Genomic DNA, 17,105 nt, shown 5'->3' with positions numbered 1-17,105 from the left:
CAGATAAGTATATGAATTATGTAGCCAACTTTTTTGAAAGTAAAAACACAATTTTTAAAACTAACATTTTTATTCTTTTCCGCTTTATTCCTCCGTATTATACACATTTCAGAGACTTCATGGAATTTGGATCTGTTTGGATATCATATCTTTGGATCTATTTAAAAATCTATGAAATGTGTGTTTAGCTTAAGAATTTGTTAGCATATTCTAGATCTTCCTAAAAAAATCATCAACAAAATGGCGCAATTAGAACAAAACTGAGCCAAAAAATACGAAACGTGAGTTTTAAGATGATATTCTGGAATAAAGGAATTAATGTTATTCTTGGACTACAGCATGGAACAGTTTTAGAGACTTTTTTCTTTTCGATCAAACTCAACCGTCAAAGGAGTAAAAACGTAGGAAAAAATTCGGAAATATTCTTTTAATCGTCTTTATTTAGTTTCACAAATGAAACACATAAAACACAAGATAGACAGTCAGTCAACAAAGATTTAAGAATTGTTTTTATTCTATGCGAATAATGAAATATTTATAGTTCGGGAAATATTTATAGCTAAAAAAGTGCTTATATTTTCTATCGATTTCTTTGACAAAATTATGCATATACAATTTTACAAACAGCATTATTTAAAAGGTAGTTTATCGTGCATTTGTCTGTTTTTCAGTTTTTGATGCTTTGTTTAAGCCTAATTTGCATTAAGAGAATTTATCCGCATCATTTAAATCGGTTTTCATGAGTTTAAACAATAATAAAACTTAATTTTAAGGAATCTAAAAATAGGCAAATATGCAGTGTTAAATTACCCATCTAATATTAGCAATTAAATATCTGATAATAAAAAAAAGAAGCCGCAGTTTAAGTTCCTCACCCTTGAAGCAAAGCTATTATTTCAATTGTATGAATCATCTTGCGTAAAGAATCTAATCCGATTTAATAGCTTCAAAATGGGAAAATAACCTTGATATTTGAAAAAGTGTTAAACTTTTTTTTTTTTTTAAAAAAATCGCCAAATTGGCGGAAGCGTTTCACCAAAATAAAAATTATCAAAATCACTAAATTATTAAATTTTTCAAATTGTCATGATCTCAGATAATACAGTGTCGGAATAACATTTAAAGTATAAAAAAGTTAGATCGCAAAAGCCTTCCATTTTCACTTTTTCTTTTTGTTGACACTCAGTGCCATTTTCAGAATTAACAAAAAAGGCACTTGATAAAGATAAGCTAAACTTGGCCTAAGAGTCATTAATAATTGTGAAAAAGTCACAGTAGTTACGGATATTGAATACTATTTGCCGTGCTGAAAAAAAAAACAAGAACGAAAAAAAAAAGAGAAAAAAAGAACATTATTTCAAGGGACGACAACAGAGTCTTCGAAAAAACAGACTTCAAATCAAGTTAGCGGTTTAAACCTTAAAATGCAATACAATGCCTACTGATTTGCATAATTTCAAATCCTTGTAACACAAAATATGCTAAAGAAGTACCAAATTGCGGTATGAAGTACCGGCAGCATGGGTGCATCATCCATCATCCATAAAATCAATTTTTACCGTAAAATAACACAGGGTGCGTAGCCAAATTATTCAACAAAAAATAAGCACTTTTTAAGCACCCAAAAAATATTTCTAAGCACTTTAAAAAACATCATAATTAGACAGGGTTGGAAAGTTTTTGACAATTGACGGTTTTAGCTTGTTTTAACCGTCAAGTCAAAAAAAGAAAAACCTTTTGGCATTGTTTTTGACAATTGTCAAAAATCATGAAATTTTAAATCATGTAAAACGAATGGCGTTTTCATACGCTACAGACTGACAATACGCCGAAATAGAGTGGGATTGAATCAATTGTGAAAACGTTGAAAGGAACGACATGAACTGTGTCTTTTTGCATAATTCGAAGGGAAAATCAACACAGTAAAGGAAAAATCTCATTTTGAAAAAGCGTAAATTAAGCACTTTTTGAAAACACCCAATGAAAAAAGCACCTTTAAGGGCTTTTAAAAAACGAAAATCGAAAATAAGCACCTTTAAGCACTTTTTACAAACGCTACGCACCCTATAACAAGCCATAAATGTTATCATAATATTTCTTTAATTAGAGTGATTTTACGGTAATTATTACTGTAAAAGTTACGGTATATCAGATTTTTTGTTCCGTAACATTGTACCGGTAAAAATAGATGTACTGGCACTCAGAATGCCGATACTTTTTACCGTAATTTGATTCTGAATTTGCTCTGAGTGAAAAGCAAATTCAAAAACTTATACAAGATAAACAAAACGGTGCAACAAAATTTGGTAACTAAATTGGTACTTCAACCACAATTATTGATTAATTACATTTGATATTATGTCACAGATAAAAGAATGGTAAACAATAACTAGAAATTATACAGAAAAAAAATCTTCTATTTTTCTAATAAGTAGTAGTTGTTGTTGTAGTTCATTTACATCGCACTAGAGCTGCACAATGGGCTATTGGTGACGGTCTGTGAAACATACCTGAGGATGATCCGAAAACATGCCATCACAATTTCGATCCTCTGCAGAGGGGATGGCATCCCCGCTTTGGTAGTCCGACGACCTGCACGCGAAGTCGAGCACTTTACGGTAGAACAGTTTAACGAGGACCAATACCTCACACCTTCGGTCCCTACGCAGACTGAACCAAGTGGTCACCCACCCGCACACTGACCGCAGCCAGTGATGCTTGACTTCGGTGATCTGCTGGGAACCGTGTCTTAACGATCAGTCCACTGCGAGACTATTATTCTCATAAAGGAAGCATTTTATTATACTTAAAATTGCCGAGCTCAGAGGATTGAAATCTATTACTGTAGATAAAATCTTTAAATTTAATGCATACATTTTTCACTCTTAAAATAAAACACGGCATACACAAGATAATAAACAAATCGATGAAACAGAGATTGTGCAGCTTTAACCATTGTCATAGATTTAGTACATTTGATTTTATATCGCAAAAAAAAAAGAATACCAAAAATGGCGAAAAAATAAATTACACAGAAAAAAAACATTATATTATACTACTAAGGAAATAAAGAATTTAATTATTACGCTTGAACTATCCAAACACCAGAAATATCCAAAGAAAATATCATTAAATTCATTAAAAAAACAACCAAAAAAAACTTTCACGAAGTAAGGAAAAGAGAAATAATTTGAAGAACAGTCTAAAAACGCATATCTTAAATGCGGACAAAATACCGCCATATAATTTCCTATTACACGCAGAATGTCCGAAGCAGATGACTTATAATTTATAATCTTACTTTTCACTTAACTTTGAATCTCCCAGAAAAGAATGCAGAAGAAGAAAAAAAAAATGCTAAGAAGTTATTTATACTTAAAGGAAAGAAAAAAAAAATCCCGTCCCCACTCACACATTAGTTTTAACATTAAGTTTTTCATCACTTTTCTTTGAACATTAAATTTTTTCCCTCGTTTAATTTCATTTTTTCACAGCGCCTCACCCCACACAAATTATATTCACAAAAGCAACAAAATACATTCCTACACTTACAATGAGTTTTTTTTTTCCACTTCTCTCTAGGCTTCCGAATGTGCAATTAACCATAAATTATTAATTGTGTTTTTTTATTATCACAGCACTTTGAGGGCGCTACCGTAACGGTGAAAAAAAAAGGGAAAAAAAATCCCTACCTTTCGCTAATGGCCGCGCCTCGTAGGTATGCACTATTATTGCTAATTGTACTTTTTTTTTTAGTTACGCTTCTTTTCCTATTTAACTCGATAGTTTTTTTTTATTTAAGAGAAAAGGTTAGAAAAAAATGAGAAAAAAAGTTATTCTGTTGTAAGCAACGGAAATGTCTAGAGCACATCAACATTAAAAGGGTAAAAAAAAAAAAGAGAGGGAATAAAAAATAAAAAAAATACTTGAGCTTGGAGAGGGAAAAAATTTCGCTAAGCTAAAGTATGTTAAGCGATATTCTAACAAATGAAGCTAATATGCGTAAGGATTTTTTGTTGGCGAAAAAAAAAAAATTTGCCCCTGTACCCACTGTTGCTTTTAATAGTCATTTGGCGACATAGAAGACCTGCTTTAATCGATATATTAATTGGAATTGCTTCTTTAAGAGATAAGTGAATTATTATCTCGCAACGATTTTTTGAAGTACGTAATTAGAATAATAATTAATATTGGCATTAATGTCTTAATATATTCGGGGAATGTATATATAATTATCTCTAATCAATATGATACTTAAAAACAGCTGCACAACATCAATTAAAACAATATTTTTAAATAATTTTGTAAAAAAACTGTAAGTAGATCAACGCTTTATTCTATACGAAAAACCGTTATAGTTTCGTTTTGATAACGATAAAGATGAACTTAATAAACTTAGTATTAAAAAAAATTCGATAAAACAATAGACAACGTGCGATGGGCGGAGCCTCCGAACTGTTTCGTTTTCAATGTAAACATTTGCCTGAATGTTTGTATCTGAGACATAGTAACTTCGTAATGAGTTCTGCTTCTCCGTGCGTCAGGAAGAAAATACACTATCGAGATATGGAAAGTGGTTTCGTTGGATGTTGGACAAGATGGAGGTAAATATTTTTATTTGGTCTAAAAAGTTGGTTAAGGGTAAAACTTTCTGCGTCACAAAATGAAAAAGTCACATGACTATTATATTTTATCACGGCTATGTTGAGGGTCTCGATCCAAAATTTCGTCGTGTAACAGAATGTCAACTTTTTAAACTTACTATCTGTAATCACAAGATAACTAGTAAATAACGTAGTAAGTACAATAATACGTATAACATCAACAAAATCCAAATTAGCGCGATTTTAAGGTGTTTTTCAATTCTATACACCTAATAGTAATAAAATAATGCATCATGAATTTGCCATTAAATAAAAAGGCAACATTTAAAAGTTGTACTTTTAAGAAAGTACAAGTTACAAAGTACTTTTTTTCGAATATTCGCTACTAACAGCAAAATTTAATAATTCTTCGTAATTTAGGAGAAAAAAACTATCTTTAAAAAAAAAAAGAGAGGGAAAACAAGCCATAATTTTTATTACTCAACCGTGAAATCGTAATCTTGACTACGAAGCGTAACAATTATGGATAAATCGTAATAGTTGGCGCCTTTGCTATAAGCTTGGAGAACGCGAAAAACCCATATTTCGACTTCCATTATAATTTTAACTTATATTTTATGCTAAGATCTATACTATACATCCATATGACTAGAATAGCCGAAAAATTATTAGTAAACCAGGTAAAATAGTTTTAAAAATCTATGTTCTATAACAATGAACTCAATATACTATATGTAGATAAAGATGCATTGCATCTAAATATTAAGCAACAAATGAGTATTTAAAAAAGAAATTCTCATTCTTGAAAAGGTTTTTAATAAATATTTTTTTCAGTAAATAATTTTTGCATTTAAAAAAAAAAGTCAAATTTAGACTCAAATCTAAAAATATCTACTTACATTGCGTCTTCTGTTAACATAGAAAAGGATTTCAGACTTACCTATAAATAAAATAAAATATTTTAGTACATCACATCATTCAACTAGTATATGACAGATTTTATTATAATAAATCAATAAAAGAAAAAGAAAAAAAAAACAGAACTTTAAACATTTTATTAGGACTAACTTTCCATTTCGGATTTTTTTTCTTTCTTTTTATGACTGTTAATTGTTTTCAATTCCTAATCTGAAAATTCCTTTTGCAGTAAATTAATCAATTTCTGGAATCCGGGTATTATCCTGTCCCATTATGATCCCAACTGAAACACAAAGTTTATCGTCCCTCTTTGGGACAGTTCCAAAAGTGCACTATAAGCAAATAGGAATTTTTTTTTCGAGATAAATTTGAATAAAATTAGTTATAAGTATTCACTTCTTTTGAATTTTATCTTAGCATGTTTTAAGAGAGTTCGAACGATATTGCATTTTTAAATTTTAAATTCAATTCGAATCTGATTTTCAGCAAAATTAAAAAAAAAGTTCTAAGTTTGATTTATAAATAATATTTTTGCGTCATAAATTGAAATTAAAATATTCAGAAAATATTTTTATAAACACAATCAGAAGAATACTTTTCATATTCTTACAATCCTACACACCTCTCAGAAAAACCTGTTAACCCTATGACGAAGAATTTTTATTAACCATATTTTTCATACATGTTTCATTATTTTGATTAAATTTAGAACAAAATAAGTGAAAAATATTATATTTAGCTTCTTAATAATTTATGGTTATGAAATACAGCATAAAAAAACTGCGCTAAAGGTAAAATCTTTCTATCACTTTCAAGCAGTAATTTTTCAAAATTAGGCTTTAAATGATAAAACATTCAACTGTAATATCAGTACCTTAAAAATAATAAAACGTATATTTCCTGCAACCATAATAAAGTATAAAATTATATTATGCTTCTATTTCAGTAGAAGTATGGTATCATGGTTTAATTAATTCTATTATAATACAGTTCAACTTGGAACCATTAAGATTGCAATAATTTTGAACGATATTATGGTTTAAACACTGCAAAATTTCTAAAAATGTAATATTAAATTTTAATAGTTCTTCGGCAATTTGAAAATCGTTTCTAAATTCTACCAACTTCAAACACTTCTCAGAAAAAAGCTTTTAAAAAATAAAATTGACATTAATTTATATTGTGATAATTGTGATTTGGGAATGAATGGGTCAATTCATAATTATGGGTAAATTAAAATTATTCATTTAAAGTGAAATACAGTCTCACAAAAAATCGGTTCAAAGTCAAACAGTAATATCGAATAATGCTTTAAACTGTAATACCATTCAAATTTCCTGCAACTGTAAGTTGTCTTTGTTTTAATTCAAGTTGAATAACAGTATAATTTCATAAAATTTAAAAAGAAAAAAAATTTCATAACATAGTTTATCTTCCTAAGATGGCAACAAATTTGAACATTATGGTTCAACAAAATCGAAAATCTCTAATTTTGTGTATGGGGAATATTTTACAAAATAATCCGTAATTAATGGAAGCGAAGACAAGTAAAGTGATATTTGTTAGAGTCTATTTCATTCTTCAAGTTAGGTAAAAAAAAAAATTATATATATGATATGGTTTTGTAAAGCATTATCGTCTAAGCTTCTATTTCAAAAAAAAAAAAAAAAAANAAAAAAAAAAAAAAAAAAAAAAAAAAAAAAAAAAAAAAAAAAAAAAAAAAGAATGATTATTCCTCTTAAGATTAACTTCTCGTAGAAATGTAAATGGCTCGGAGCGGCCTGGGTTTGCGATTATAAGGATATGAACATAGGCAGTAGTAGCTATATTCAATCAAATGTATTGGTCTGAAATATTAGCATTCTTCCAATTCCCAGTCCTGAATGAACTTTGAAGTTTCATAATCCTCCCACAAACCCAAACGATTTTTTATTCGAATTTTTTGTAATATCTTCTGTCAGAAACATACTATTATTTGTCCTTTCTTCACAGTCTGACTATTGTAAATTTTTTTTTTTTGGAACATCTGCTCAAGGAAGGAAAAAAAAGTCGTAAGAAAAATTCATATGCATGAATATAAGAATCGGTAATGGAATAACTTGGGTTGCTTAAAGTAACAAAACTAGTAAATTATTGAATCAACCAATGTACTTTGAGAAAAAATGTAACATAAAAATTAGTAAATTATTAAATCAACCGGAAAAGAAAAAGCATCAAATTTTAAAAATTATCAAGTTAGCCAATGAACTGTGTAAAAGAAAGCAAGATCAGAATTGTCAAATGAACTAAATAATGAGAATGAAAACGAAACGCAAAACTAACCGAATTATTTTTTAAACTAATGAATAAGAAATGCACAAAAAAATAAAATTATTAAATCAAGGAATATTTACACTAAGAGAAAGAAAGTGGAAATAAAAATTACTGAATCAACCAATGAGAGAAAGGAGAAAGAAATGGTAAGAAATAATTATAATATAGAATAACATTTATGAAAAAAAATAAGACAATTTTGAATTCCAGATTTTTTTTTCATTTTTCAAAACATCAGACGATAAAATTATTTCGAAATTCGATGTATCTCAAACAAGATGTTAAAAACGATTTTTAATTTTTAAAAAAAATTTTTTATGAAACTGCTGCAATTTTATTTTTATAATGATTTTTATAAAGTACATTATTGCTGACTTTTTATCTAATGTGGAAATATGTTATTATATTACTGAAAAATAAAAAATAGGATTTGTGACTTTTTTTTCTTCTTTTTTTTTCTTTCCTCCAGGCCCTGGGCATGTACCTAGGTTATGAAAAACCCTTAACCATATAGCCCAAGACTTGGCCACTAATCCAGCTCCACTCCAGCCTACATAACATGATATTTAAAAAAAATATGTATATATATTTTTTTTTTACTGAATGTGTGGAATTTAAGAAGAAATAAGACCAAAAAAATATACATGTGAAATGAGAAATTAGTAAAAAGAAATGAATAAAATAAATTAATAAGAAAGAAAGAGAAAAAAAAATATAGCGTTAAAAAAGACTAATAGAGATGAAAGTATTACTAGATATAGAGAAATCTTAATAAACAAATATATATATAAATGTATGTCTTTTTAGTAGGGATGTGTATAGGCTTGATTGGGTTGACGTAGCTCTTTTAGATCGTGCAAGTAAGTTGGACAGGAAGGTGAGGAGGCTCTGTGATTACAGTCCAGATTTAAATTGGAGTCTTGGTTGGATGAGTGACAGTTTATGCAGAATTCTTCTTTTTCTGTGCAATTTTCGATATTATGACCTTTGTATCCGCATTTCTCACGATAACAGTATGACTCAATACATGTGTTTTGGTGATGACCTATTGTCTGGCATTTTCTGCACCTTAATAAAACCAGTCTTTTTTTAATTGTGCAACGTTGTAGACCAGCGTAGAAATAATTAAGATTCAAAAGCTTGATGGAGAGTTTTCTGTTGACTCTTATGATGATGTGTCTCTTAGAATTATCTCTTTTATGTGGGATTTCTTTGGTCAGTTTGATGATATCATAGGCAGGGTTGAAATTGCCATTGATTTTAATCAAGTTAATAATCTCAGTTTCTGTGAATGTGACAGGTGTGTTAAGAAGAATTAGAGAGAACAACTTTACGTCTTTGTCGTGATATTGGATGCCTGTCTTTTGTAAGGTTGAGAGGACCGTTTCCTTATGTTGATTGTTATGAAACTTTAGTTCTAGTATCTTGCTGCTTCTATAGACTTTTTTCACGGGCAGTTTAGGTTCTTCCTGAATCAGCCTTTCCACAATATCAGTTGTGGAGCAGTCTTCTTGTGGTTTTACTATTATTGGTTTTGGTGGTATTATTACTCGTGGAACATCAACATTGATAGAGGTGGTATTTTCTAATTTTTCGAGTCTTGCGTTGATGGTCTTTAGATTCTCTTCAATTTGATTTAGTGGGTTTGAGGAGTGAACATTTAATGAAAAGTCATCAAGTTTTATTCGCATATAGTCAATTTTCTTGTCCAAAGATGTTTGGAAGTTTCTAGAATTTATCAAGTCATGAGTTTCTTGTTCCGAAGTTATCTTCCTTATTTGTTGAATTGCATTGATACAAGCAGATCGTGGTTCTTGCGGAAGGAATATTTTCTTATGATTGCTGTAGTTGATGTTTTTCTCTATTATATGTAGAAGGCGTTCTATATCCGTTTTAGTCTGTGACATGATGGAGGTATTTTTGTTGGTAGAAGTTGGAGTATCACTGATGATGCAGTCGTTGGTTACCGGAGAAGTATGTTCATAGACAGAAGTGAGATCAACGATTACTGAAGGTGATGTATTAGTATCAGGACATTGTATGGTTTTATTATCTTTTCGATGAGAATTTTTTGATCTGGAAGGAGTTTCTGTGAGTGAGATATTATAGTCAACTCTTTGAAAGTTTTGTGTAACTCTGCGTTGGGATCTTGCTGACCTTGCAGGATTTTGAAAATTGTCTGTAACTTGTGAATTAGCCATGAAAGAAGGTAGTCAATATGTAAGCAGAAAGGGTAAATAGAGCTCTTTAAAAACGTTAGTTAATGTAAAAATACAAATTAAAAAGAGTGGCAATGGTGAGTCAAAGCCTGGCCCCTGAGAAAACCCAGAATAGAAGTTAATTGAGAACCGATGCTCCATTGATAAGGTATGTCACCGCCAGAGAAAGGAGGTGTGGGAGGATAAATGCGTATTAGATGTGCTGAAAACCTGATAGAATGCAGGAAACAATGAAGGCGGCTCTAGGCAGAGTGAGGAAACTTAATTGGTTGAAGCAGAATGATCAGTCATTAATGGATACACTGGCGATGGCATACAAGTACTAAAAGTTGCCTAATGAAAATTTAACTAGAAACATATGTGATAATTTAAGACAGTTAACTATATATCAAATTTAGTGCTAAAAAGATAAGATGCAACAGTAGATAACAACTGGTACTAGGCCGGTAAAAGTTATATCAATAAATGTACTAATAAAGGGAGGATAGGCCATCGCTATGTTAACAAACAATTTCTAAGTGCTTAAAAATGGTGAGAGTAAACAAACCGAAGTATAAATAAGTACTACTGTTGATGAGTTGACCTGGGTATTCCATTGGTTGGTAGTATCCAAAATCTTCTGGTAGGCTGATGCAAAATATTGCTAAATGACCTTAAGCTATATATGAGTATGTAAATCTAACTTGAGCTTTGTTATTTGAGAAAAAACATTGTAAAAATGCAAAGAAAAATCAAAATAAAGCACTCGGAGACAATTTTGACAATAATATAATGATACATAATTAAAAAAAAACACTTAAAGATAAATAAAATGGCCCTAATCTATGTAAAAAGAAATAAAAATGAACTAAGACAACAAATGTATGATCGAATCAATTTAATAAAGGTTTGTAAACAATGACTCTGGTATTAACTTAAAAACAGCATGGAATAGGAAAAGCTATTAAAATGAATAATGTCGATTATAAATTTAATTGATTAAAGAATTATGAATATGGTGTGATTTAAAGCACTTAACTGTGTTTGCGATCATAGAAATTGTTTACATTTTGTTATGGGGAATAGAACACCATTAACATGGGAAAGTGATGTCTCTTTGAAATTTAATATAAAGTCAAAGGATGGATGAAAAATTAAAAACAGGGTGGCGGACAATTGAAAACATTTGGGGGAACAACATATAAAAAATTTAGATAGAAATAAAAACGCTAAGATAAAAATTTGAGTGTCCAAAGTCAGAGTTTACAAAATACTAATTTTAACATAGCGATAGCCTATACCTAGGAGCGTCAAAAAATTTAAAGATACTGATAATTAGAGTACCAGACCACTGGAAAATAAAAAGTTAATATATTTGAATAGAGAATCGCATGGAGGATTGAAATGAAATGCTTTAAATTTGAAAAGAGTCGATAAGTTAATGAAAATTTAAGCCAAAGATAGCAATGATTACCACTTGCAGTGGATGACATGTTAAAAGACATGTTAGAGAGGGACCCAGGACGGGCAACTGCCACAGACATCATGTCGAAAAAGGCATCAAATCGAAAACTAAGGACACAAATATTTCTATTACTTCCATTTTTCTTAAGAATAATTAATTTCCTAAGTTTTCGCAAGGAAAATACGGAAAGGATAAAAAGATTTCATAACAAATTTAATAGTAAAAGTTTAGGCAATACAATTACTGAAAAGAAAAATCATCCACAAAATTTAAATGCATAGTTTTTGCATTTAAAGAAAAAAAGTTAAAGACTAGTTTTTTGGAAATTACTATTAGTTACTAAATAATTTTTTTTTTTTAATTTTTTTTTTTTTATCGAAAAATAATTTCTGCTTACATTTACATAAAAAAAGAATTTAATTTAAACTATGAATTTAAATTTTCATAAATACATATTATTCTAAGTTATTTATTTATTTTTACTTCAGTCGAATGGCGTTTTCGTCATTATTATTGCCCCCTCCAGCGATTACACATCTCTTTTTGATAGGGAGGGGGGGGGCATTTAGAAGAGGCGTTTGACCCCAACATTCGGACACCTCTTCACGCCACTGTTTCAAAATCTTTAAGGTTAGATATAAAATATGCATCAATATATTCGTATAAATAAAGGTACATTAACACGGATAAAACACACCGAAAGAAGAAAAAACCGTCATTTACACTTCCTTTATTTACAACATTTACATAAAATACACTTCTCAGAAAACATTTTTATAAGCCTGGTCTCATAATTGGAGTAGTGCACCCCATTTATTGCTTCCAAAATTAATTATTTATTTTCCACCTCTGTCTGATTTCCTTTTTTTATATTATAGTTTTTAGTTTTATTTATTTTTTTCCAGGTAATTCTGAGGAATCTCCATCTTGAAAATTCAGCATCTTCCAACGCGTTTTATTTAATCCTTTGCTGAAATGACGGCCGAACCAATCGAAGGGCTCCCAAACCATCACGTGAGAGAGCAATTGGCGGGAAATGCTTTTCCTCACGCAAACCAAGTGAAGAACACATTTTTCTTTTTCATCTATTTCATGCAACGGGGGTTGTATCATAAGTGCTTCTTATTGTTTTTGTTTTGAAGAAAAATGAGATTTTTACCGCTTTTGCATCATTTTTTAAAAAAAATTTCCCGCGGAGGAAATACGCTATTTTGGAAATAGTTAAGATTTTTTATTTTTTAAAAACTAAAGACGGAATAAGAATGATATTTTCGATTCATACAAGGAATCGTTTATGATTTCCATAAAATTTTAACTGATAAAACGAAACATGAATGATAAAAGTTTACGTTTGTAGATTTAATAAAAATGGATATTATGAAATAGTTTTTTATTATTTTTTTCTTCTAATGATATCTATTATTTTATTAATTATGCAACTTATAAATAAGTAACGAAAAATTTAACTTCAAAGAATGCACTTAACTTTAGCATCTTTCATAAAATGTTCAAGATTTTTTAGTGAAAATATAAGCAATAAAAAAAAGTCGTTTAAAAAATAAATAAAGAAGCTAAATGCGATTTCTATGTTTCTTACAACTAGCAAGCTTTGTCTTTATCTTTTATCCTCGAATTTAGCATAAAAAACTGCAAATAAAATATATGTTGTTGGTTATAAATTTATGCAATTATGTAATCATAAATATGCATATTTCTCTCCCTGCTATATAATGTTTTTTCCCCCATGCTATTATTGTAGTAAATAATTTATTTTTGTGTCATATACACTAACAAGTAAGGTTTGATAATTATAAATGTAAGCAATTATGTATTCATAAATAAGTTCACTTTTTTTATTCAGTATTCTTTTCGAATTTTTATATCATTTATTTTTTTATCAAATGGTTTTTAGCAATTAATATAGTTAGCTATTTATTATCATACGCGCTAAAAAATAAGGGTTAATCGTATTTTTATTTTTCTTTCTTTCTTTTCTTATTTTTAACATTAAATTCGTATTTTAATCATATAAATCGTAAAAAGTATTCGATAACCGTCATTGAACAGCTGACCCAATTTTGAGTTTATGACTACTAATGCTCAAAACTCTGTTGCTTTGTAATTTTGAACCCGATCCAAAAGACAAGAGAACTCCTGGATCAAGTATTGGGAGAAACTTGCCTTCGTGAAGGACTTTTTGATGGAACTAACTCGCATTTGCGTTACATGGAAAGAAAAAACAGGAAAACCTCCCACAGTTCGCCTGCCTGCAAAGGAGCTCTACCCCATGAACCGTCTACCACTAAGGATATATTACGTCAGTACTGTGGTCAATGTGAGCCGGGTGTGGAATTCGAATCGAACACCGCTGGATTCGAACTCGGATGTCCTCATTGGAAGGCGAGCGCTTTATCCCCTGAGCCACCAAATTAAAAAAAAAAAAAGAAGCGATTTTTCGATTATCATTAGAATAAAGGCAATGGGTGGTACAATTGCGAAGGTGTGTAAAGGCTAGGCAATCCTGTCTTAGGCCCTGAGTGTGAGCCCTGTCTTACGATTCATATGTGCATATATGCAGTAGTATGCTGAATTTGCATGCGTAAGTATCGATCGTTGTAGATTAGTAACCCTCAAAATTCTGATTTTTTTAGAAAATATTTTGCTTTTTTTGCATTATAAAATTGTTTTTTCAAAAATTGCAAAAAAGAAAAATCCGATTTTGTTTTCAAGTACGTCACAGCGGTGGGGAATTACTTAAATTAAAGTTGCTCTACAAGGAAAAAAAAATAACACATTAAATATTAAGTAATTTACCTTAAATATTAAGTAATAAATTTATCAGAGGCCACGCTTTCAAACAATGCAGTAAAAAGAAAATGAATTTTTTAGAAGGAAAAAAAAAATCGCCTTCAATAATCAAGATGACCAATCAAAAAACATGTATATTTCCCGATAACAATTAAACGCTTTTTTATTTCGTTTATTTGGACAAAAATAAAAATTAAAATGGGTTGCAAATCTTGTGATGCATACACGAATAAAAAAAGGGGAGCGAGAATTTAAAGAAAAGCAAAAGCATCATTCTTTGATGAGAAAAAAAAATTTGAGAATTTTTTTTTTTGTTTTCTTATTTCTGATTTATTTGCAGTTTTTTGTTCGAATTCTTTCGCAGATTGATACGAACGCTTAAAACCCGTCACTTCGCAGTCATAGGAATTCCGACAATCAATCGTAATTCTTTAAAAGAACGACTTAAAGAAAAAAAAACTGGAATAAAAAATTACAGAAGTACTGGAAAAGCTTTCCGTTAAGGAAAAAAAAATTCGAATCAACATTTATTTCATTCGTTGTTATTGCAGTACTCGATTTTCTAATTTTTTCTCCCTTTTCCCTGTTTTTTTTCTTCCTCATTCCAGTTTTTTACACCACCCAAGAGTTCTTTAATTCCAGACTTTCCCAATTACGGAAAATAGAATAATTTGATAATTAGTAGCGCTCGCGGGAAAACGACGATAATTAGTGGGCATTAATTTAAGGAGGAATAAACGTCAAAATCTTAGAGTTTAGAATTGTTCTAGAATAGATATTTCAGGTACTGAAAAAGGGGCATCTAAAAACAGTATTGAAGAGTACTATGTCATAAAAAGAAGCATTTTCGCATAATTCTTTTTTTTTCTTCCCCCCACCAAGTACTTGAGATGAAGTGTAGTTAAATCAAATTACATAATTAAAGTTTTTTTTTTTTTTTTTTTNTTTTTTTTTTTTTTTTTTTTTTTTGCTGTACACAAATAATTTATTCGGGAGGGATGATTGGATTTATTATGAGTAGAAATATCAAATTCATATTTGTAAGATCATTTGCGTAAATAAATAATCAAAATTAATGACACCAAATATTTGGTTTCAAAAATGCTGAGAGATATCATAAATTTAATAAGATATAAATCACGAGTAAACGACAAAATTATCGAGTTTTCTGGTAATTTGTATTTATTTGCAATCACGTGTTTAATTTTTTTAATAACTAAATATAGCAGCATCAATAACAGCTATAAGAATCAATAAGCATTAATAACGTACACTGAAAGGTGTAAAATTAAACTGCTTGATATCATGCAATTAAGAATAATTATTTTATGAAATTAATTAATCTACAGTTTTATTATTAGCTTTTATTATTTTTTTTATTGTTAGCTTATTTAAATCTTTCTGTATAACAACCAGACTATATTATTGAAACACGACATGAAATATACAATTTGCTTTACACACTTATTACGTGTTATGCATACAATTTTACAATCGAAGTTTATTGGATAATGATAAAAAAATATTTAATTCTTTCTTTTTTTCCACAATTAACATAAAACAAAGAAAGAGAAACACTTTTTGGGTTAATAGTGCTGCTACTTTTTGCTTTCTTGCTGTATGTTCTAATATGATGTTTGATTTCCACAAAATTTATTCCACTGGCTGTTTATTCCTGCAGGTCTGAAACTATTGTGTTCGTTAAAAATTGCATTAAAATTTTTTAAAGCATTACTTTATTTATCTTCGAAAATAAGTTAAATAGGAGCTCTTTTTATTAATAATATCGGATTTTTTTCAGTAACTGATAGTTAGCGAGATGAAGTCTGATATGAAATGTTTGCCGTGATTTAATGTTCGTCGGAAATATGCGTCGCGATTTAGCGCATATTCAAAATAATAATTAAATGATCAATTAAATAAAATATCAATTAAATGATTTCTTTTTAAAAAAATAATAATTAAGAGGAAAGGTTTAGATTTAAAGTGACGTTTGTTGATTTCATAAGCAATTTATATTAATTTTCCTATTTATAAATTTCTTTTTAATTATATGACAATTGCTTTGAGATTATAAAACTGACAAAATAAATGACATTTGTTAAAAACTTAAACGATTACTGTGCGTAATTAAACAATAAAAATAATAGAAATATAAATCGATGACTTTTACCTTTTTTTGTTCATGTAAATAATTTCAAATTAGCCAAATCACAAATAATTAAAACAATAAAGTGGCGCGAGGGTTTACTAAATATTAATACTTAGTAAACATGGGTTATTCGCATGATACAGCTTTATATAAGTTAATCAAAATATTTATACAGCTTTATTAAAGTTCATCAAAATATCTATACAGTTTTATATAAGTTAATCAAAATATTTAAACAGCTTTATGTAAGTTAATCAAAATATCTATACAGCTTTATGTAAGTTAATCAAAATATTTACACATCTAAACATAATTCTCCAATTTCTAATTGGTTTCTTTAGGTCTCGGCCTAGAATAAAACTATACAAAATAATTTCTGATAATTTTCTAATGCAATAAATTTTGGCTAAATTATTTTCTAAATACTTCTATAATTAATTGATAGATGCAGGAATAATAGTATATTAGTACAGTAAACAGGAAATAGAAAAAAACACCTCTCGGTAAAAAACACCTCTTTAACTGTTATATGTTATATTTGTTTGAATGTTTTATTAGCTATTTTTAATGAATTAATTTATTGACAAGGAATTATTATAAGCTTATGGAAAGGAACTTTTCCCACATCATATTATTTAACAAAATTA

At 29.1% G+C, this 17,105-nt stretch overlaps 1 protein-coding gene and 1 long non-coding RNA gene across 2 annotated transcripts in view; one reads left to right on the top strand and one right to left on the bottom strand.

Annotated features, from left to right (window-relative positions):
- The window catches only part of LOC107441771 (protein tiptop), a 390,616-nt gene that overhangs the window by 192,195 nt on the left and 181,316 nt on the right, over positions 1–17,105 (bottom strand). The gene's annotated exons all lie outside the window — the stretch shown is intronic.
- On the top strand, positions 4,370–12,881 carry LOC122270437 (uncharacterized). The gene is made up of 2 exons (XR_006225796.2): positions 4,370–4,604; positions 12,404–12,881. It is a non-coding gene; the product is annotated as an uncharacterized lncRNA (long non-coding RNA).

This window comes from Parasteatoda tepidariorum, chromosome 4 (genome assembly GCF_043381705.1).
Source record: "Parasteatoda tepidariorum isolate YZ-2023 chromosome 4, CAS_Ptep_4.0, whole genome shotgun sequence".
Classification (NCBI taxonomy): Eukaryota; Metazoa; Arthropoda; class Arachnida; order Araneae; family Theridiidae; genus Parasteatoda; species Parasteatoda tepidariorum.
This window is presented reverse-complemented; position numbering and strand designations above follow the sequence as displayed.